This window comes from Delphinapterus leucas, chromosome X, assembly GCF_059928025.1.
Source record: "Delphinapterus leucas isolate spDelLeu-1000000601 "Yukka" chromosome X, BTC_Dleu_Yukka2, whole genome shotgun sequence".
Lineage (NCBI taxonomy): Eukaryota > Metazoa > Chordata > Mammalia > Artiodactyla > Monodontidae > Delphinapterus > Delphinapterus leucas.
Window position 1 is genome coordinate 100020873 of NC_143150.1, and position 23845 is coordinate 100044717.

General features: G+C 44.8%; 1 protein-coding gene across 1 annotated transcript in view; it reads left to right on the plus strand.

Annotated features, from left to right (window-relative positions):
- Window positions 1-23845, plus strand: part of LOC149744345 (interleukin-1 receptor accessory protein-like 1) — a 418156-nt gene that overhangs the window by 392391 nt on the left and 1920 nt on the right. The gene's annotated exons all lie outside the window — the stretch shown is intronic.

Sequence of the window (23845 nt, forward strand, 5' to 3'; positions counted from 1 at the left end):
GACCCATGAAGCTCAAGGAGTAAGTTTTTCCGTTTCCCTCAGTGCTGGGGAACAAACCCAGGCTGGTCCTCAGGTGGCCGGCCTTAAGCCGACAACAGGAGGCGTAAGGGGTGGGACTGGGACTGGCTGACCCCTGAACCAGTCAGCTGTGGTGAGGGAGATGTGGGTCACGTAGGAACGGCGGGCGCCCCCGGAATCACATAACCGGAGGATGCGTTTGTGTGGGGCAGCTCCCCCGAAGAGGAGGATACTGGTGCAGTCTGGCAGCGGAGCTGAGGAGATGGTCCAGGGATTGTACCAGTTAGCCTTCCCGATTGGAGTGTGAGGGCTGTAGGCTGGAGGGGGTCCCAGACCTGTGTGTGTCCTCTCCACCACAGAGCACGCCGGGCGCTGAGCACCTCATTCCCTGAGCAGTTCTTCGCCTTTGGAAAAGAGTAGGGAGAGAGAAAGGAGCAACAACAGTGGGCTCAGAAAGGCCTGGAACAACCAGTTTGAGCCATCTGTGGGGGTGGAAAATGGTTTCAGCTCCCAAACGCAGCCTCGGGAGGCCCTGGGGCAGAGTTGCCTGGCAACGCTGTCTATGAAGGCCAGGGTTCGGGAGCCTGGCCGCAGTGAGCACCGCCTAACCAAGGGGACCAGGGCGCCATTCCCAGTGAAAGATTTGATGAGTCCTCACCAGACCCGGTGATTCCCTGCCTTCTCACTAATCCTCGCGATTCTGTGAGGGAGGATTGTTTTTATTATCTCCCACACGAGGAAACTGAAGTCTGCGATATAAACTTCTTGAGCAAGATGATGTGGAACCTGGAGTAAAGTCAGATCTGACTCTCAGCTACACCCCTGGTGACCTCAGTCAATAAAATGGGGTATACACAGGACACTGTCATGTGGTTTCTTGAGGCCTCTCCCAGGTTTCCATAATGAGAGAACAAAGAGGTGCAGACAAACAGCTGTTCTGCTTCTCTAGCAGCTCAGTTACCCGCCTGCCCCCCTTCTCGGCACAGGCCTAACCTTCAGCAAGGCAGGCTTCCCGTACGCAGCCATACAGGACAGTCTCTTCTAGCTCAGTTTCTAATAGGAAAGAAGTTTAAGTAAATTTTTGAAAATTTGTGAAGGACCACAGGTTGAGATGGAACAAAACTTTTCCTCAGCAGGCCGCCAAGTCCCTGACCAGGGCCGGGACGAGGGCGTTGAAGTTGGGCATCACTCCTGTCATGTGCCTCCTGGCCAGCCCCTCCAGCTGGGTTGTTCTCGATTTACATTCTGCTGGTCTAATTGATAGGTGACATTTCCTCTGGAGTTTGTGATCTCTCATCCTCTTTCAATGGGGGTAATCAATATTTCATCCTAGGGTTAGAACAGAGACTTGGCCTGCCTTTCCACGTAGACTAAAATCAGTTTTCTAGAGAATTATTTAGCACCTCCCTCCCAAACTCCTGTCCCTTGGTCGATTCTCCAAATAACCATTGACACGTGTGTATGCTTCTTCCCAACCAGACTGTACTTGGTGAGGTCTTGTGAAGATCACCACCCGTCTCCCTCTCTCCACAGTTTGATGCACGTAACTCCACCCAAATTTGCTTACTGGTTCTGTGTACCTGTTTGGTGTAACTAAACCACACTTCTCAAATGTGGACGGTAAATCTTCACACCTGAGTTTTTAATCGGGGGGGGAGGGGTGGGGCTGACATGTCCGAAAACCACCCGTGTTCTGCACTTAGTGGCCAGCAATGGACTCAGACCCATTTCTTGGAGAAACGAGCGCAAAGAGCGATGGGGATCATCCCTGGTCCTCCGTGCTTTCCTGACGGTTACTTTATGATTGAGCACGTGTTGTTCAAAAATCCAGTACCTCAGTTGTAGTTCTTCATGCAGAAGGAGTTCAAATGATTCGTCTGTCACGTGTGGCCAGAGACTGTGACTCTCTTGTGGAGAGTTGTAGTCTAGGTGTGGTCCTGTGATTACTGACTGCGTATCAAAGGATCTATTTGACCCAAGGAGGGGTGAGGAAGAACCCCTCCAGGAGGAAGGTAAACAACAGAAGTCTTGGGGGTGGGCTCAGCCTCTCAGTAGTGATGCTATCATCCAGAAATGCCTGGGGCACTCACCTGGGCCATACTGCTTGAGGCAGCCCTCACAGACATTTCCCCTTTGGGAGCCAGTATTGTGATTGGACCCGCCCTTCCCCACCCCCACCCCCCACCCCCCGCCACCTTGCGGTTCTTATTATGATTGCAAGACACACTTCAGTAACAGCCATCAGAGAACTTTGAAGAAAAAACATGGTTTATTACTCACAGGTCCTGGAGGATACATGGCATGCGTGGAGCCACACGGCGAGGTCATGGGTAGAAAGAGAGTACGTGTGCAGGCCTGGGCTTCTTTTATTGGGGTCTAGCACGGGATGCCTAGGGTTTCACAGGTTCAGTCTTTATTGGTGAATTTAAAACATGAGCGGGAATTAAAATGCCAGAAGGGAAAAACAGGTGGTCAGGTGGTCAGTTCCTTCTGTCGAAGAGAGATCTCCAAAACAAAGGAAGCTTCTGGGGCGGGGCCGCCTGACTCTTCCTCTAGTCCTGTAGCCGGCAGTGTGTTTATTCAAGATAGCTGTCTTTGATGTGGGTGCCTAGGCAATCCGAAGCTTAAGGTCAGGCACTTGCATTACAATAAAAAAAATTAAAAAAATACTAACTCAGCTGCCTACAGTAGAATCCCCCCCCCCCCCCGTGATGCTGAAGCATCTGAGTTAGTGGTGAGGACGTTAACAACCTTCAGTCGTTTGTAGGCGGGGAGCCTCCTGGTTGGAGCGCACATTGTGGCCTACTTCCGTGGGGAAATATGATACAGTGCTGTCCTGCTGTCGGCGGGGGACAAACTCACAGTCTGGCGAGCCTCTTGGTATAGGGTAGGGTCAGCCAGCAAGGACCTAGCAAGTTCTGCAAAATCATATCATAGTAGGTCATCCCCCGATGCCATCGGGGCAATGTGTTTACTCCAGTGTTTCTGGGAAGTCTTAGTCTCCATGGCAGCGTTCCGCAATATAAACTGGGAAGTCGGGCCATCTGGGTGAGCAGCTAGGTCTCCAGCTGGTGCCACGGCCCTGGGGTGTCATCTCTGGTATAGGACGCATAGGCATCTCCAGTGGTGAAGTCTTGGGCTGGGGCGGTATTGTGTGGAATGGTATCCTCTCCAGCAGTGAGTCTGTCTCACTCAGGGGTGAGGTCCTCTGGAGTGGTGGCCACCCAGGGGCGGGTGCATCCTCCCATGTGGCTGTGCATTTGGGGTATTGATCATGGGCTGGGCATAGGCTAGCCTGATATAACTTAGAGGCTTCCCCGAGGACCGAGCTGCACGTCTGGTGCCTGCTGCTAGTGGAACAAATGGTTAAGAGCTCTCTGGGGTCATCAAGGGCACCTTTAGCAACAGAGTGGGCTGCTGTCCTTTCCTTCCCGGAGGAGCTCATCCAAGCACATAAAGATTCTGGGCACATTTATATCCCAGGCTACGGGAGATCTTATGGGTGCTACTTAGGCATTCCTGGGCTCAACCCGTGAGGGCAATCAGTGGACAAATCCTGGGAGCACAGTCCCTGTACCCAGGTGGGTATTATGTACGGGCAGTCATAGGGCCAGTTAGCTTGTAGCACTGTTTGATGTTGAAATTGGGCAAGTGTCATTTAGACATTGCTTCCAGCGGGCCCCTTGCCTATAAAGGGATGCGATCCCCTTGCCGCTCAGACTCAGTGGCACACTAGCCTGAGCCCTTCCAACAGGGCTCGCCGGCATTCCCTGCTTTTCCACCCTGTGGTGCTACTGTGGGCCGCAGCAGTGTTTTTACAGCATTCTATCTGGGTGAGGGTTAGGCCCAAGGGTTCTACCAGTAACCCTATCACCCAGGCGGTACAAAGCAATAAGAATAGCCATCAGCAGATGGAGCGCTGACGTTCGAATGAGCTCGGGTCAGGTTCCTTCTGGATGAGCTATCTGTGTATTGCTTAATGGCTGAGCGCGGTTGCTTGGTGGGGGAAAGTACTGGGTCGCCTTTTCTGGCGTGGGGTCAGGCCACGACTTGTAGCTTGCTCGGCATGTTCTCATCCCCAAATGTGGCCTGCGTCCACCAAGCAGAGTTCTTTCCCTCTTTCAGGCACCCAAAGTGCGCCACTGGTTGGTCCCGGGGCGATGACTTCTACTTCCTCTAAATTAGCCGGGGCGTTCAGTTTCATCAGCCAGCTCTTGTAGCCACTGTATTTGGTGAGAGCGGCCGGTGTGGAGGTGGCTGCTTTTGGAGAGTCGTCACCGTTGGCAGGATTTCCAAAGAGATGATCTCGCACTGACTTGGTGGGCTTGTGGCCTGTGGGGCATTCAATGGTGAGGGGACCATATTGGACTCTCTGCCCTCGATCAGCCTATATCAGAGGGAAGCAGATGGTCAGATGATGGAAAAGAAAATCATAGCAGCATAGGGAAGTGGAGTCAAAACGTAAAGGGCGTCGTGCTAGAGTGTGAAGAAAGCTTGAGAACTGCCAGAAATGACCCGAAGTGGCATTTTGGAGGGTGTGTGATAATTGTGTAATAATTGGTATGAGGGGTATAAAGGCTCAGGGGGTGAGAATTAAGCAAGATGAGGGCCTGCGGCAAGAGTTCCATCCATTTCGAGAACCACTTGCTTGCAAATAATTTAAGTAGTGTCTCTTTAAGGAGGTCACTAAGATGCTTGAGGAGGCCAGCCACCTGGGGGCGGGATCCTAGATGGAAGTTTGGAAGAATGTTGGGTGGGAGAGCCCACTGTTGAATCTCCTGAGAGGTACAGTGGGTGCCCTGGTCAGAGTCAGCAGTGTTTGGCGATCTGAAGGGAGCAGCATTGAAGGTAGTAAGGAAAGAGATTACCTGTTTTGAGGAGGAATTGTGGGTGGAGTTCACCAAGAGAAGCCTCGTGTTAAGTATCAGTGATGGTGATGGGTTATCTGGAAGCCCCAGCAGAGCGGGAGTATGGTCGGTCTCCCCGGGGGAGTGGGTCCCCGTTGTTCGGTTTGGGTGCAGAGAACGCGCTCATCTGTCACCACTTTGGCTGCCGCTGAGGAGGGGGGCGTCCCCTCGCATGAGCACGAGTTGTTAAGGCACGAATTCCCCGATGACCTGAGGTTGTGCGGGTCCATTTCGCAAGCTGGGGAGAAGGGTCGGTACCCTGAGGCATCTACAGGGCAGAGAGTGGAGGGCTGAGTGAGGGGGTCTGACCGCAGTATTCCTAAAAATGGCCTCGGGTGTGGAGCGGTTAGCGTGAGCGGAAACGTGAGAATTGATGATAGGGATGGGGGATTCTCCTAGTTCCTTGCGTATCTTGGAGCCCCAGATGGCCTTGCCTTGTATGAGAAAATTGTCCCTTAACCATTGGCCAGACCCAACTGCAAGGCTATTAGCAACAGCCGGGGAGGCTGTGAAAGGCCCCTTTTTGTGGCCTCCTTAAGGGCTGGGTGAACAGCTGCAGGTTCTGCCAGTTGGGCTGAGCCAGGAGTGTCCTCCTCGACTAGAAAGGTGCCCGAGGCCGGGTGGATGACGCAGCCCTCCAGCGAGCTGCATGGCATGCAGCGACGGCACTGCCCTTGGTGAAGAGCACTGACTCCCTGTCCATTTCAGACAGGTGGTCCCAAGGGGCTCCCCAAGTAGCCACAGGAGGAGAAAGCGGGGTGGGGTGGGGATGGGGGCTGTCACTTCTCGAGGCTCTCCGGCAAGGGGCTGAGCATGGGGGAAACCACATCCTCCTGTCATCTGGAAAGGCCTTTGACATCAGGTTTAGCCCTCCCCTGAAGGTACCATTTCCCTGTTACCAAGGAGGCATCGGTGGCCGTGCTGAGCTTTTCTCTTAAGAGGCATCTCTCACCCAGGGCACTTGAGGAACTTGTGTTCAGAGTGATACCGGGGGTGGGGTGGGGGGCTGGCTAGGGGCTCAGTTCCTGAAAGAGCCCGAGAGGCTGCCGAAAGCTGGTGCCCAGGGGGAGTCTGCGGGCCTGCCGCTGGGGTAGGTGCTTAGTCCACAGCCCCATAGGAAGCCAGGTAGACTCCTGCTTGGTCCCGAGACTCCAGGAGGCCACTTGACGTGGAATGTGGAGCCAGTGGGGACTAAAGGTAAGACTTGCTGGACTGCGTGCTGGGCACCTTGCAAAGCACACTTGTCGGGCTTTGCCCCAGTGGAAGGTGGGTGACTTGTGTGTGATTGCGTGTACGATAGGGCGGGATGAGGGATGTGTTGCCTCCAGAACAGGAAAAGGCCTGATATGTGTTGTGCTTGTCTGAGTGTAGTGGGTGGTTGAATGGTGAGTAATTGATGTTTGGCCATTGGGGAAATTTCTCAGCCCTTAGAGGACTAGATGATGCCCAGAAACAAGACAGATGAGGCCGGGCCTTGGCTCTTGAGGTCCAGGTGGTGTGCGAAGGGATGCGAATCTGCTCGTACTGCTTTCTCAGAGGCACCCCTGAGCGTAATGTCATCAGCGTAATGCCAAAAGCGGCACCTTTCCAACTGTAAGGTGCTTAAGTCCTGGTGGCAGAGGTTATGTATGGCTGCAGGGCTGTGTAACTATCCCACTGGGGAGCTCGTAAATGTATAATCTGCCCCCTTCAAAAGTGAAGGCAAACGGAGCCTGGGATTCCTCCAAGGTGGGAACAGAATAGAAGATGTTAGTAGGTCAGTGAACACAGAGGACGCTCCTTGGGCCGACTGGACATCCTCAGTCAGTTCTATATTATTAGGAATTGGAGCCTCACTGGGGAACCTGAGCCACTGAGGTTTTGATGGCCAACGGTCAGGTGCCTTTGGTTGGTGGCTGGCTTAAGTACTGGCCAAATGGGGCCACTGAACGGGGAGATGGTGGCTTCATGACTGCAGTCTCAAGCACATCTTTAATGACGTAGGCGTAGGCCTTCAACGGCCTGTTTAAGTCCCTACTGGGGAAGGTTTACCGTCTTGACCGGGGGAGGAAGAGTCCCTGGCGTCCATTTGGAGAGTCCCACCAGCAAGGCCAAGAACTTGGGCTTATTCCATGTGGCACGGTGTTGTGTCAGTGCCTCCATGCCTATAATAGGAAAGAACGAGCTGGGGGGCCACCACCAGAGGAAGCCATTTGAGGTGAAGGGTCCCAATAGTGATATCCGAATAGCTTTGTGAAGCTTTGATTGTTTTACCAGCAGTGCCCTGTAGGTAGAAGGGCTTCCCTTTTGGGGATACAGAGGGATTTCCTAGAATGACAGTGACTTGGGTCCCCATGTCTAGTAGGGCCAAAAAGGACTGTGCATTTTTATTGTCCTAATGGACGACCACAGTGGTACAGGGGTAATTGTCCCCAGGTGGTGGGACATCCCCTGGGAGCGGCTGATTTCCTAGGGTAGGAGCTTAAGTGGCTGCCAGTCCTGGAGGTTAGGGAAGGGGGCAGAGGGGGTAGCGGGGACGGGCTTGGGGCTAGAAGATGGTCAGCATAAGAGGGCCGTAGCTGGGAGAATGTGAGTTTCGGGGCCTGGAGTTTAGAGAGTGGCTGTCCAGAGGTTAAGTAGCCAGGAACCCCAGGTTTTCCTAACTCCCAGTAGAGGTTTTGCCTGTGTATTCCCATAAGGGACAAAATTAAATCAGAGGTTTATTAGGAAGGGAGTGGGGAACCCTTCCCATGGAGGGAAATTTGTTCAAGGGAGACCTTCCTGGAGCGGTGGTGACGGAGGGCCTTGAGTGTGACGTATTGGGGCATCTGGGCAGCAATCTCGTCTGTGTCTAGCAGCCATGTCAGTGCCCTCCAGTTGCCTGATGGATGGTTTCAGGAGTCCCCCCGAAATGTAGTAGCGCTTCCCTGTAATTAGGGGGGTGGCTTGTAGAAAAGAATTCTCTGGACTTAGGGTCAGTTGGGGCCTATTCAGGGTTGGAAATTCAGGGAGTCATTTGGGTCACTGTAGTGATGGAAATGACAAAGCCATTGGATCATGCCGATTTTGCACAGCAGGAGGCACGGAGGACCCTCACGTACGTTAATGGTCAATTAAGGCCTTTTAAATTAGTGGTCTGACTGTCTCATTAGACCGTATGGCCTTGATCACGGCTGCTCTGGGGAGATCACTGAATTATTATGGCAGCAGTGACATTTTGGCGTGGATACCGCAGGCAACACACGACAGAGGCAATATGCAAAAGCATGTAGCAGCATGGGAGACCTCTAGCAAGCGGTGTTCCGTTGCCAGGTGGTGTTACCCACCTGGGTTTGTCAGCTAGTAAGCCAGTCGCAGCTAACGGGTATTCCTCTTGATTAACTGCACAGGCAATCATGCAGTCCTGCCAACAAGGCCAATTGTTTTGTGCTGGTCTCAACCTATCAGTAGTGATCTATTGGCTAGAAATGCCTAGGGGCACTCACCTGGGCCTGAGGTGAGCCCTGACAGACATTTCCCCTTTCAGAGCCAGTGTTGTGATTGGACCCGCCCTTGTGGTTCTTAAGATGGCAACAACCATCAGGGAACTCTGAAAGAAAAAGAAAGAAAACCAAGGATTATTACTCACAAATCCTGAAGGATACATGGTACACCTGGGGCCACTCAGCGAGGTTGCGGCAGAAAGGTAGTGGGCCTGGGGTTCTGTCTTTATTGGAGTCTAGGATGGGGTGCCTAGGGTTTCACAGGTTCACTCTTTGTTGGCGAATTTAAAACATAAGGGTGGGAATTAAAACTCGGGAAGGGAAAAACAAGTGGTCAAATGGTGAGTTATCTAAGTGGACCAGAGATCTCCGAAACAAAGGAAACTGCTGGGGCCGGGCCGCCTGGCTCTTCCTCTAGTCCTGTAGCCGGCAGTGTGTTTATTCAAGATAGCTGTCTTTGAAGTGGGTGCCTAGGCAATCCGAAGCTTAAGGTCAGGCACTCGCATCACAGACACAAAACAAAACAAAACCCAACTGTCCGGTGCTTACACTATATTTACATAAAGATGCCCTAATCTTATTGTACATCCTCTAGGGCAGGGATTGGTTTCAGAAATGGCTGAGGGAACAAGAGTGTCCTTCAAATGCGTAAGTCTGCCATAGGGTTTTTCTTCCAGTTTTACTGAGATATAATTGACATGTAGCAGTGATAAGGTTAAGATGTACAGCAGAATGGTTTGACTTACATAGATCATGGAGTGATTGCCAGTATGAGTTAGCATCAATCATCACATACAGATACAAGGGAAAAACATGTTTCTCCTCGTGATGAGAACACTTAGGATTTACTCTTAACAACTTGCATGTATACTATAGAGCAGTGTTAATTATATTCATCATACTGTATATTACATCCCCAGTACTTATTTATCTTAAAGTGGAAGTTTTCACTTTGTGACCGTCTTCATCCAATTTCCTCTCCCCACATGCCCCACCTCTGGTAACCAGAAATCGAATCTCTTTCTCTGTGAGTTATTTTGTTTTGATTCCATTTACAGGTAAGATGATACAGTATTTGTCCTTCTCTGACTGATTTCACTTAGCACAATGCCCTCAAGGTCTATTCATGTTGTCACAAATGGCAGGATTTCCTCCTTCTTTATGGCTGAATAATAGTCCGTTGTATATACGTATCCCATGTCTTTGTCCATCTACAGATGAAAGGATAACATTTAGGTTGTTTCCATGTCTTGACTATTGCAAATAATGCTGCTCTGAACATGGGGCGTGGGGTAGGCACAGGTATCTCTTCAACATAGTGTTTTCACTTCCTTCTGATGTATTCCCAGAAGTGGAATTGCTGGATCACATGGTTGTTAATTTTTTTGAGGAATCTCCATACTGTTTTCCATAGTGGCCGTACCAATTCGTAATTTCACCATCAGTGGATAAGGGTTCCCTTTTCTCCGCATGCATGGTGGCATTCGTTATCTCTTGTCTTTTTGATGCTAGCCATTCTAACAGGTGTGAGGTGGTATCGCATGTGGTTTTGATTTGCATTGCCCTAGTGCTGTTGAACATCTCTTCACGTACCTGTTGGTCATTCATGTATCTTCTTTGGAAAAATGTCTATTCCAGTCCCTTGCCCGTTTTTTAGTTGGATTGTTTGTTTGCTATTGAGTTGTATGGGTTCTTTACATATTTTGGATATTAACCCCATATCAGATATTTGGTTTGCAAGTATTTTTTTATCATTCCATAGGTTGTCTTTTCATTTTGTTGGTCGTTTCTGTTGCTAAGCAGCTTTTTAGTTTGATGTAATCCCACTTATTTTTTAAATTTTGTTTGCTTGCGCTTTAGGTGTCATGTACAAAAAATCCATTGCCAGTACCCATGTTAAGGAGCTTTTTACCTATGTTTACTTCCAGTAGTTTTATGGTTTCTGGGTTTACATTAAAATCTTTAATCTTTTTCCAGTTAACTTTTGTGAGTGGTGTAAGATAGGGGTCTAATTTCATTCTTTTCCATGTGAAGATGCACTTTTCCCAGCCACAGTTATTGACGAGACCGTCTTTTCTCCACTGAGTATTGTTGCCTCCCTTGTCAAATATGACTTGACCATGTATATTTGGGTTTATTTCTGGGTTCTTGATTCTGTTTCAGTGGTTGAGGTGTCTCTTTTTATGCCAGCACCGTACTATTTTGAAGACAGTAGCTTTACAACATAGCTTGAACTCAGGAAGTGTGACGCCTCCTGGTTTGTTCTTTTTCAGGATTGCTTTGACTATTCAGGGTCCTTTTTGGGTCCATCTAAATTTTAGGATTGTTGCTTCTATTTCTGTAAAAAATGCCATTGGACTCTTGGTATGGATTGCATTAAATCTATGGATGGCTTTGGGTAGTATGGAAATTTTAACAATATTAATTCTTCCAGTCTATGAACGAGGAGTCTCTTTCCCTTTATTTATGTCATCTTTGATTTTGTTCATCACTGTCTCATAGTTTTCAGTGTAGAGACCTTTTGCCTGCTTGGCTGTATTTCTTCCTAAGTATTTTATTGTTTTTGATGCTATTGTAAGTGGGATCATTTTCTTTGCTTCATTTTCAGATAATTCTTTGTTAGTGTATAGAAACACTACTGATTTTTGCATGTTAAATTTGAATCCTACAACTTTATGGAATTTATTGATTATATGGTAAGTTTTTTGGTGGAGTCTTTAGGAATTTTCTTAGATATAAAATCATGTCTTCTGCAAATAGAGACAATTTTACTTTTTCCTTTAAAATTCTGATGCATTTTATTTGTTTTCCTTGCCTGATTGCTCTGGCTAAACCATCCAGTACTATGTTGAATAGAAGTGGTGAGAGTGGACACTCTTGTCTTATTTCTAATTTTAGAGGAAAGCTTTCAACCTTTCCACCCTTATTATTATATTAGCTGTTGGCTTGTCAACATTATGACCATGTTATGTATTGTTACTAAGTTGAGGTAAATTCTTTCAATACCTAATGTGTTAAGAGTTTTTTTTTAATCATGAACAGATGTTGAGTTTCATCAAATGCTTTTTCTGCATCTATTGAGTGGATCATATGATTTTTATTTTTCATTCTATTAATGTGAGGTATCACACTGATTAATGTGGGTGTGTTGAAACATCCCTACATCTCAAGGTAAATCCCACTTGATCATGGTGAGTGGTCTTTTTAATGTGCTGCTGAGTTGAGTTTGATAGTATTTTATTGAGAATTTTGAATCTATATTTATCAGGTATATTGGCCTGTAATTTTCTTTATTGGTGGTGTCCTTTTCTGGCTTTGGTACTAGGGTAATATTGGCCTCGTCAAATGAGTTTCAGAGTGTTTCCTTCTCTTTGGCTTTCTTGGAAGAGTTTGGGAAATATTGGTGTTAATTTTTTATTTTTATTTCTTTTTTAGTTTTAAAAATTTTATTGGAGTATAGTTGATTTACAATGTTGTGTTTCAGGTGTACAGCAAAGTGATTCAGTTATACATGTACAGACAGGTATTCTTTTTCAAATTCTTTTCCCATTTAGTTTATTGCAGAATATTGAGTGGAGTTCCCTGTGCTATACAGTAGGTCCTTGCTGCTTGTGTTTTTAAAATATACTAGTGTGCATGTATGTGACCGCCAAACTCCAAGTTTATCCGTGAGCCCCACCTTTCCCCTTTGGTAACAACAAGCTTGTGCTCTAGGTCTGTGAGTCTGTTTCTGCTTTATGCATAAGTTCATTTGTATCGTTTTTTTTAGATTCCGCATGTAAGCGATATCATCTGATATTTGTCTTTCTCTGTCTGACTTACTTCACTTGTGAAGTAAGTATGAAGTATGACAATCCCCAGGGTCACCCATGTTGCTGCAAGTGGCATTATTCATTCTTTTTAATGGCTGAGTAGTATTCCATCATAGATATATGTACCACATCTTCCTTATCCAGTCATCTGCTGATGTACATTTAGGTTGTTTCCTTGTCTTGGCTGTTGTAAATACTGCCCCAGTGAACATTGGGGTGCATGTATCCTTTTGAAGCATGACTAACTTTACTGTTGTGTTTGGGTTCCTTATTCTTTTTTGTGTTTGTACCTTTCGCAGATTTTCAGTTTTTGGTTACCATGAGGTTTTGACATAGCAGTCTATATACAAATAAGGTTGTTTTAAGTTGCCGGTCTTTGAATTTCAAATGCATTTCCAATATCCTGCATTTGTACTCTCCTGTTCTCACGATTGCTGGTTTTGATATCACGTTTGTGTGTGGATGGTTTCGTACCTTTACTTTATGTTTGCCTTTACCGGTGAGCTTTCCCATTCGTAATTTTCTTGATTCTAGTTGTGGCCTTTTCTTCTCCTCCTAGAGAAGTTCCTTTACGATTTCTTGCAAAGCTGGTTTTGTGGTGCTGAATTCTCTTAGCATTTGCTTGTCTGTAAAGCTTTTGATTTCTCTGTCGAGTATGAACGAGAGCCTTGCTGGGTAGAGTATTCTTGGCTGTAGGTTTCCCCCTTGTATCACTTTAAATGTATTGTGCCACTCCTTTCTGGCCTGCAGGGTTTCTGCTGAAAAATCAGCAGATAACTTTATGGGGATTCCCTTGTATGTTAGTTGTTGCTCTTCTCTTGTTGCTTTTAATATTTTTTCTTTGTATTTACTTTTTGTCAGTTTGATGAACATGTGTCTCAGCATGCTCCTCCTTGTGCTTATCTTGCACGGGACTCCCTGTGCTTCCTGGGCTTGAGTGAGTGTTTCCTTTCTCGTGTTAGGGAAGTTTTGGGCTATATTCTCTTCAGATATATTCTCAGCCCCTTTGTCTCTCTATCCTCCTTCTGGGACCCCTGTAATGGAAACGTTGGTGCGTTTAGTGTTGTCCCAGAGGTCTCTGAGAGTGTCCTCATTTCTCTTCACTCTGTTTTCTTTTTTCTGTTCCATGGCAGTGATTTCCACCATTCTGTCTTCAAGCTCACTTATTCGTTCTTCTGCCTCAATTATTCTGCTACTGATTTCTTCTGATGTGGTTTCCTTTTTAGTTATTGTGCTCTTCATCTCTGTTGGTTTGTTCTTTAAATCTTCTAGTTCTTTGTTAAACATCTCTCGTATCTTCTCGATCTGTGCCTCCATTCTTTTTCCGAGACCTTGCATCGTCTTTGCTGTCATTACTCTAAATTCTTTTTCAGGTAGGTCGCCTATCTCCACTTCATTTAGTTGCTATTGTGGGTTTTTATCTTGTTCCTTCATCTTCCACATATTTCTCTGCTGTCTCATTTTGTCCGACTTTCTGTATTCGTGGTCTCCTTTCTGCTGGCTGCAGGATCATGGCTCCTCTTGCATCTGGTGTCTGCCCCCTGGTGTGTCAGGTTGGTCCTGAAGCTTGTGCAGGCTTCCCGGTTGGGGGGGACTGGTGCCTCCCCATTGGTAGGTGGAGCTTGTCCCTCTGGTGGGCAGGGCCGTGTCAAGGGGTGTGTTTTGAGGTGGCTGTGAGCTCAGGACAACTTTAGGCAGCCTGTCTGCTGATGGGCAGGGTTGTGTTCCTGTGCTGCTGGTTGTTTGGCCTGAGGCGTTCCAGCACTGGAGCCTGTAGGCTGTTGGGTGGGGCCAGGTCTTGATGCCAAAATGGTGATCTGTGTGAGAGTTCACACCAATCAATATCCTGTGGGTCCTTTGCCACCTGTGCCCTTGTCCCCCCACCAAGTGAGCCACAGCTGACCCCCACCTCCCTAGGTGATCCTCCAAGACTCATAGGTATGTCCAGCCCAGGCTCTTATGGAGTTACTGCCTTGTGCTGGGTCCTAGTGCATATGAAACCTTGTGTGCACCCTTCTGGAGTGGCATCTCTGTTTCCCCCAGTCCTGCACTCAAGCTCAGCTGGCCTTCGAAGGCAAACGCTGTGGGAGTTCCTCCTCCCGATGCCAGGCCCTCAGGCTGGGGAGCCTGAGGTGGGGCTCAGGACTCTCACTCTTGTGGGAGAACATCTGTGATATAATTATTTTCCCACCTGTGGGTCACCCACACCTGGTGGGTATGGGATTTGATTATGTCACGCAAGTGCCCCTCCTACTGTCTTGTTGTGGCTTCTTCTTTGTCTTTGAATGTAAGGTATCTTTGTTGATCGGTTCCAGTCCTTTTTGTCAATGGTTGTTCAGCAGTCAGCTGTGGTCGTGGTGTTTGCATGAGAGGAGGTGAGCTCAAGTCCTTCTGCTCTGCCGTCTTTTCCAGAATCGAGGGGCTGCTTTCAGTTTGCATGCTTGCTGCCTCTTTCCTCCGTGCGTACTGGCAGCTATCCCCTTGATATGGGGTGTGCAGGTGCAGCAGCCCTTGCGTGCTCCCAGGATGGCGGGGGCAGGGCTTGGCACCTGCTCACAGGTCTCCTAGGGTCGGCTGCAGTCCATGCACTCCCGGGACATCAGGCGTAGGGCTTGGCGCCTGCCTGTGGGTCTTCTAGGGGCAGCCGCTCTCTGCGCTGTCCCAGGACAGCAGGAGCAGCGCTTGGCACCTGCCTGTGGGTCTTGTAGTGGTATCCTGTGCCCACTTCTGGAGCCCACAGTGGCGTTGGTGACTCGCACCTGCCCCGGGAGCTCCTGTAGTTGGTGTCTCGTTGCCTGGGAGTGCTCACAGGGAAAGAAGCTCTTATAGTGGTCCCACCCCTCTTCTCGTGTGCCCCCCAATAATGGGACCTTGCCTCTCTGGCAGGCCCTGGCTTCTTCGGAGTACACCCTGAGTTGCCACAGTCCAGCCTCTTCAGGTTGTCTCCGCACAGCCAACCCCAGTCCTGTCTCTGGGCCTGACCTCCGAAGCCTGAGCTTCAGCACCCAGCCCCCACCTTCAACAAGTGAGGCAGGGAGACTGCACTGAGCTTCTGGCCTAATCTTTTTAAATGTTATTCACGAATGTAAGTGCAAGCGTTTTGAGTTAATCACTTGCATGATTTCTTATTTGAATAGTGCCCTAATGTGATTCTTTCCTTAAACTGTTCTTTTGTGGTACCATTGGTTATATTTACTGTCATGGAGCTCTGTTTGAAGTTAGCTCTCCTCAGTGACTTCAACACCGACACTAATGGCACTTCTGGTAGCCTCTTCACTGGGTTCCTGGACCTTATTAACTCCAGTGATCTCCACTTTTCTTTTTCTGTTTCTGGTCACGTTCACACTTGTGTGACAGCAGAGCACCACCTCCAAAGTCTCAGTGAATCTTGCCACCTCTCCAGCTTTGAACTTGGCCTTCGCTCCCTTTGTTGTCTCTCATCTCTTAATCTTTCAGGACAGCCCTAGAATCACAGCCCCTTTCACCTGATTTACCAATTCCTTCCTCTGGGCTAAGTGCAGACTTCTGTTTTTTCAAAAGGCTTGGATGCAGTCTTAGAGAAAGCTCTTAACCACGTGGATGTATTCATCCTCTCCAACCTCATTTGTCCTTTCACTGCCACTCAGCCAGCATGTTTTTAACCCCTCAGTTATGTTGTATGGAATGAGCCACAGTGGTAGGAAATACCATTGATCTCAAATTATCTTTCATTCATTCATTCAACAAATATTTATTGAATATTTATTATCCCTACAACTTTACTCCACAGATTTTTAAAATAATAATACTCTTGAATGGTTATATTCGTACTAAGGGGTGATAATGGATGGTGTTTCTCAGATATTTTATACCTCAGCATTACTTCCTAGGTAAGTAGGTAACAGTAAAATCTGTGTTGTAGCTAAGAGAAACCTAAAACTTAAAAACTAACTTTTCTAAGGGAAAATCAACAAAGAAGCATGGACTGGGACCTCAAATTTCCACAAAGGAGGTATGCATATGTATAAACAAAAGCCTTTCATCCAGTGTTTCTTAAACGAAGAATGTAAACTAAGTAGAAACACAGAGTGAGAAACCTTCAGAGCAGATAGATTGTATTTTTTTAAATGTGATTATAGGACCATAAAATGAAATGTTTGTGGTCAGTATTTGTATGAGTCAGGGATCTGCAGAGAAACAGAACCAATAGGATTGATTGGCTCATGCAATTATGGAGGCTGACAAGACCCAAGATCTGCAGTCAACAAGCTGGAGACGCAGGAGAGCCTGAGTAGAAAGAGAAGCCAGAGGAGCTGATGTGTCAGTTTAAGTCTGAAGGCAAGAAAGAAACTGATGTCCCAGATCGAAGGCAGTCAGATAGGAGGCGTTCCCTATGACTCAAAGGAGGGTCAGCCTTTTTGTTCTTTTGAGGCCTTCAGCTTATCCACACTAAGGAGGGCAATCTGCTTTGCTCAGTCTACCAATTCAAGTTTGGTTTTTTTTTTTTTCCCCTTGCGGTACGAGGGCCTCTCGCTGTTGTGGGCTCTCCCGTTGCAGAGCACAGACTCCGGATGCGTGGGCTCAGCGGCCATGGCTCACGGGCCCCGCCGCTCCGCGGCATGTGGGATCCTCCCGGACCGGGGCACGAACCCCTGTCCCCTGCATCGGCAGGCGGACTCTCAACCACTGTGCCACCAGGGAAGCCCTCAAGTTTTTTTAAGGCAAGATTCTTTTTCGAGTTTTCTTGAGTTATAATTATCATATCACTTTGTATTAGTCCAAGGTGTATAATTTGATATATGTATATATTACAAAATGATTGCCACAATAAATTTAGTTAACATTAATTACCTCACATAGTTATAAAATTTTTTCTCTTGTGATGAGAATTTTTAAGATCTGCTCTCTTAGCAACTTTCAACTATGCGATACAGTATTGTTAACTATATAGTCACCATTGCTGTACATTACATTCCCGGAACTTATAATTGGACATTTTTACCTTTTGACCACCTTCACCCATTTCTCCCACTGCCCATACCCACCTCTGGCAACCTCCAATCTCTTCTCTGTATCTGTGATTTTTTTTTGGGATACCATTTATACGTGATAGCGTACAGTATGTGTCTCCCTCTATCTTATTTCCCTAAGCATATCGGCCTCAAGGTGCATCCATGCTGTTGCAGTTGCAGGATTTCCTTCTTTTTTATGACTGAATAATATTCTGTCATATATATGTACAGCATTTTCTTTATCCATTCATCCAACGATGGACATTTGGGTTGTTTCCATATCTTGGCTGTTGTAAATAATCTGCAGTGAACATGAAGGTTCAGATATCTTTTCGAGAGAGTGATTTCATTTCCTTTGGATATATACACAGGAGTGGAATGCTATATTCCAATCTGTTATTTCTGTTTATGTCAGTAGTAGTTCATATTGTACTTCGTAGTTCCCAGTAGTATTTCTATGAGTATATGGTAGTTTTATTTGTAATTTTTTGAGGAACCTCCGTACTGTTTTTCATAGCAGCTGAACCAAATTACATTCCAACCAACAGTGCACAAGGGTTCCCTTTTCTCCACATCCTCACCATTACTTGTTATTTCTTGTCTTCTTGGTGATAGACATTCTAACAGGTGTGAGGTGATGTCTCCTTGTGGTTTTGATTTGCATTTCCCTGATAATTAGTGATGTTGAACATCTTTACATGTATCTGTTGGCCATTTGGATGGCTTCTTTGAAAAAATGCCTGTTCACTTCCTCTACCCATTTTCAAATCAGATTGCTGTTTGGGTATTTGCTGTTGAGTTGTATGATTTCTTTATGTATTTTAGGTATTAACTCCTTATCTGATAAATTATTTGCAAATATTTTATCCCATTCTGTAGGTTGCCTTTTCATTTTGTTGATGGTTTCCTTTGCTGTGTAGAAGCTTTTCAGTTTGATGTAGTTCCACTTGTTTATTTTATATTTTGTTGACTCTGCTGTTGGTGTCAAATCTGAAAAATCATCACCGAGAGTGATGTCAGAGAGCTTACCTCCTATGTTTTCTTCTACTAATTTTATGGTTTCAGGTCTTATGTTTGAGTTTTTAATCCAGTTTGATTTTTGTGTATGTGTGTAAGATAAGGATCCAGTTTCATTCTTTTGCATGTGGCTGTCGAGGTTTCCCTATACCATTTATTGATGTGACTATCCTTTCCCTTTTTTATATTTTTGCCTCTTTTGTCATAAATGAGTTGACCATATATGTGTGGCATTTTTCCTGGTCTTTGTATTTTCTGTTCCATTGATCTATTTGTCTGTTTTTATGCCAGTATCATATTGTGTTGATTACTGTAGCTTTGTAATATAGTTTGAAATCAGGAAGTGTGGTGTCTCCAGCTTTGTTCTTCTTTGTCAGGATGTCTTTGGCTAGTTGGGTTCTTTTGTGGTTCCATACAAATTTTAGGATTGTTTTTCTCTATCTGGGAAAGATGCCATTGGAATTTTGATAGGGATTTCATTGAATCTGTAGAGTGTTTTGGATATTATGAATATTTTAATAATATTAACTTTTCCAGTTCATGGGCGCAGACTATCTGTCCATTTGTTTGTGTCTTCGGCAGTTTCTTTTATCAGTGTTTTATAGTTCTCAATGTACAGAACATTCACCTCCTTGGCTAAATTTATTCCTATGTAGTTATTATTTTTGTTGCAGTTATAAATGGGATTGTTTTCTTAATTTCTCTTTCTGATCGTTTGTTGTTAGTATATAGATATGCAACTGATTTTTGTATATTCATTTTGTACCCTGCAACTTTAAATTTGTTTATTTATTCCAACCGTTTTAGGGTGGAATCTGATTTGGTTGCCTTTTATCTGTTTTTTTTTCTTTTTTTGACTGATTGCTCTGGCTAGGACTCCCAGTACTTTGTTGAATGAAAGTGGTGAAAGTGCTCATCCTTGTCCAAATCACATGTTAATCTCATCGCAAAACACCTTTACGGATACATGCAGAATAATGTTTGACCAAATATCAGGACACTCCATGGCCCAGTCAAATTGAGACGTGAAATTAACCATCACGGTATTATTCATATTAAATGCAGAGTCAGCAAATGAAAACTCTAGTGTCATAATCTGTGAAAAGTCTTTGTTTTGACTTTCAATTCCTTTCATTATTTAAAAACGTAAAATAACTAATAGTTCCACACCTGATATTAGTAAGTTCTTACTCGGTGTCGGTGATTACCTCTTATTCGTTCATTCAGTATATTTCTGTTGAGTACCCTTTTATGCTAGGTATTTTTTATAGGTACTATCACAAGACCTTATTCTATAAACTCTTCATATTTGCATTGTTTTGGAGATAAGTGCTCTTCAGTCTTTCATGTTAATCCCTTGTTTAAAAATTAATAATGCAGGTGGCTCAATGATGCATTCATAAGAAAGTGGACCATACAGCAGCAGCTGGTGGCTTATCATCCTCTCCAAATATATATAGCAGATGTGCATGCATATATATAAACAAATCATTTAATGAGGGGTAGTTCAAGTGACATATCAATCTAAAATGAATATTGTCTGTCCCTGTGCTGTTCACTCTACATTATCTTATCATTACAGTTACTTTCTGAGTTAATTTTTATTGTCATTACCCATATATTTCAGATAAATTGTGAATTACAGAGTATGTCACATGCTCGAGCACACATCGTATAAATAGCAGAGAGTGGCACTCTGACCTGGATTCCTTTCTAGGTAGTTTGGAAAGTGTGGCTGGACCATGAGGGTTAGAACAAAGACTGTTTAACTTGTTTGAGCCTAGATTTCACATAGTAGGGGCTCAAAAACATGAATTAGAGACTGAGTAGCCTTTGAAAGTTTTAGTTTCATTATTTGTCCAAATTAAAGCAGTGAGTGGGAGTGGATGTTGATATATGTACTTAAACTATGTTTCCTTTAGAAGAAAGAAAATCAGTCACCCAATCGTGACAAATTGTTAGAATTTTACTTTAATATGCACAAACAAAAAACTAGGTACAAAGCTCTGTAGGTTTAAAGTATGCTTTTATAACTGTAAAGCTAACAATTTGTAAATGTATGTGTATATATATCTCATGTCTCTCATATAAATATATGAGTATATATATATCATATACATGAGATATACACATATAGGTGTATATATATGTATATATGTGTATAGACGTATACTTGGAAATATATCCGTGTGTATATATCTCTTGGAAGAGAGACTGAACGCCAAGACAAAACCTCGCATTCCTTTACAGGACGTGCAATGCAGATCTGTTGTGGAGTAACTGCTGGATTTGGGAAGGAAGGTGAGGCCAAAGGCAGCCCATTAAAAAGGGAAGCGGCTGTTGGAACTGGGAATTGAGGTGAAGAGAACTACTGACAGGATTTTAAGGGATAACACTCTTGCCTTTGAGTGTCTGTGTGGTAGAGTCCGTGGCCTGGAGTATAAGGGGAAAGCTGTACTAGAGCAGCTTCTGCTGGCAGGAATATTATTTTCTTATACGTGCAGCTATGGAAACATTGCTGAACATTCCTCAGATCTTAACTGTCAAGGACAAGACAACAGTAGTAATAACTGGAAATGTCAGTTCCATGTCCACAGTAATCTATTTACAATTGCTTCCCTATTTCACGAGTTGTCTATCAATTATCCATGCTTTTCTTCCCCCCAAATCATCACATTTTGACTTAATCATGTGTATTCCTCAGTTATGCTGTAGAAAACAGCAATTTTCCCTATGTGGCCCTTCCCCCTTAATTCTCTCTTAATTTTCCACATCAACAATCCCTAAGGTTTGAAAAAAGACAATAGCGTATAAATGAATTAAGGTGCAGAATTCCTCCAATTATGAAGATCAATCCCTGGGTTATTATTGATTGATAAATATATTGATCACATCAGTGTAAGTATTTTAATCCGTTTGTCTACAGAGGCTGCAGCTACAAGATGAAAAAACATAATCAGTTTATTCAGTTGTTACAAATGTAGGAGGGGGAAATGGAAATAGGATTAAGAAGATTTTATGTAGAACCAAGAGTCCACTTCCTGTCTTTCCAGAGACACTGTTCTATAAACCATGGTATTGATTTTCCTAGCCAGGCTATTAAGCACGTTTGGTTAGATTACATTTTGAATTAAAGCAGTGCATTATAGTAAATGTCTTTATGGGACACTTCTTGCAAAAGAGTGCTGTTGGGTCAAATGAACAAGAGAAAACAGGTAATAATATAATATTAGAACTCTTTTTACAAAATAACATCTCAATTCCCGTTTTGTGGTAGATTCAATAACATGTTAGAAAACCGCAGTACGTGTAGGCGTGTATGGAACGCATACATTTGTATGTGCATATTAGCCTTTGATTGGTAATATTAATGTTGCTAAAATTTGGACCTTCACGTGGATCGTGGTATGGATATATATTAGCTAGGTAATGTAGACGCTAATGGGAACATGCCTCGTAGCTGCTTGTATGTGTGTGCATTCTGTGAAGTTGTAATTTTTAAAAAACTATAAATGTTGTACTAGATGCCGTGGATCAAGTCAGCACTAGTGGAAAGCTAAGGTTACTGATGATTCTGCATTTTTCATATCTGTAATAGGAAGTGATTCAGGAAGTTTTTGGCTAGCTACTGAAAAGTAAGCTAAGATATTTAAATGTCATCTCTCAGTAAGTTCTATGTAATGAGCACTTCAATCTTGGGAATTTAGATTATTCATGATCCATATTCTCAGTATACTGCTGCATTGCTTAAGGTACATAGGTGCAGAAATGAGTGCAATATGCATTCTTTACTCCCTTCTTAGGAGGAGGTGAAAGGTGTGGGGTTTTGTGCCAGATGGTCGTCCGTTTGGAAGCCTGACTCCATGCCTTCCAAGCTATGTGAACTTGCCTATAGTGATCTACTCATCAGAAAAATGGTACTAACGATATGAGATGTTATGAAGTTTAACTGAGACGATGCATTTATGATGATGCTAATATGACACAGCTCATTGATTGCAGTGAATCCACAGTAGCTATTATTTTAGGAACTAGACTGACCCTGAGAAAGTAGTCTACTCACTCTATAAAAGCTCACCTTGGGGCTTCCCTGGTGGCTCAGTGCTTGAGAATCTGCCTGCTAATGCAGGGGACACGGGTTCGAGCCCTGGTCTGGGAGGATCCCACAGGCCGCGGAGCAACTAGTCCCGTGAGCCACAACTAGTGTGCCTGCGCGTCTGGAGCCCGTGCTCCGCAACAAGAGAGGCCGCGATAGTGAGAGGCCCGCGCGCCGCGATGAAGAGTGGCCCCCGCTTGGCACAGTTAGAGAAAGCCCTCGCACAGAAATGAAGACCCAACACAGCAAAAATAAATAAATTAATTAATAAACTTCTACCCCCAACATAAAAAAAAAAAGCTCGCCGTAATTTTTATATTTTAGACTCTTCTGTTAAAATCCTGGAAGGCTAATATAATGCTTTTCTCCTTCCCTCTTATTCGGTTCTTTTTCTTTCTTAGCTAGTCACTGAAATCTGCTTTATGTTATTTCTGGTGGAAAGGTTAGCAGGTAATGCAGTTCCAAAATATGAATAGCTTTTGGAATTAATAAATCCAAAATAAAGATGAGTGTGAGAAAGAGGAATTAATCTTCAAAAAGTAGCTTATGAAAAATATAAATTTATATAGCCTTTAGACATTTGTAATATTATAGCCCTGAGCTGCTGTTTAATTTCAAGTGTATCTGTCTTTTCATTGTAAGGAAATTGCCAACTTCCTAAGGTCAGGGACATTAGATCATGTCTATTTATTTCTATTGCAGAGCTTTCTCTACTTGGGGCGTAATAATAATAATGGTGCAAAGAGTAGTAGATCTTAATTTTAATGCTTTTATTTTAAATTATTTTAGTGTAGTAGTAAAGTAGTAGATATTATTTAAAATTACTCCAAGAGTATAGACCTTTAGTCTATTGAATCCAGATCCATTAAATACGGGTACTGGTATTCTGTACTGTATGATGAAAAATATGATAGCTCACAAAGCTGAATATGTTTTTATTTAAGGCTATGAAGGAAAGAATGCAAATATGCAATGTATAGTAGATTTGAGGGTTTTTTTAAATTTTATAGTCTTTTTTTTGGCCACACCACACGGCACGTGTGGGATCTCATTTCCCTGACCAGTGATAGAACCCGCATCCCCTGCAGTGGAAGCGCAGAGTCTTAACCACTGGACCACCAGGGAAGTCCGTTGAGTGTTTTTTAGAAGTTAGTTACTTTCCCTACATGCTAGAAAGAAGGTCTGATTGGGGAAGATGGGTGTGAAATCAGCAAGATGGTGGAATCAGAGGTTCCCGGCTTTAGTGTTCCTCAAGGAAATACAAACTAGCAACTCTCCACAGACAAGAAGGCCTCTGTGGGAAAAAAAAAAAAAAAAACCCAGGAGCCAGAAGTGAGGCCGAAGCACCTCCCTGTGGACCACAAGGCAGCTTCACTTTGACCACGTAGCCTTTCCTGCAGGCCAGCACGCAGCCGCACCAAGAGGCTTCTCCAGTAGAGAAAAGAGACCCCAGCGTGAGCATCCGGGTTCCACAACATTCTGGGAAGCTTCCCAAGAGGTCCACATCCATCCGTCTCGAGGAACACTGGGAGAAAAGGGAGAG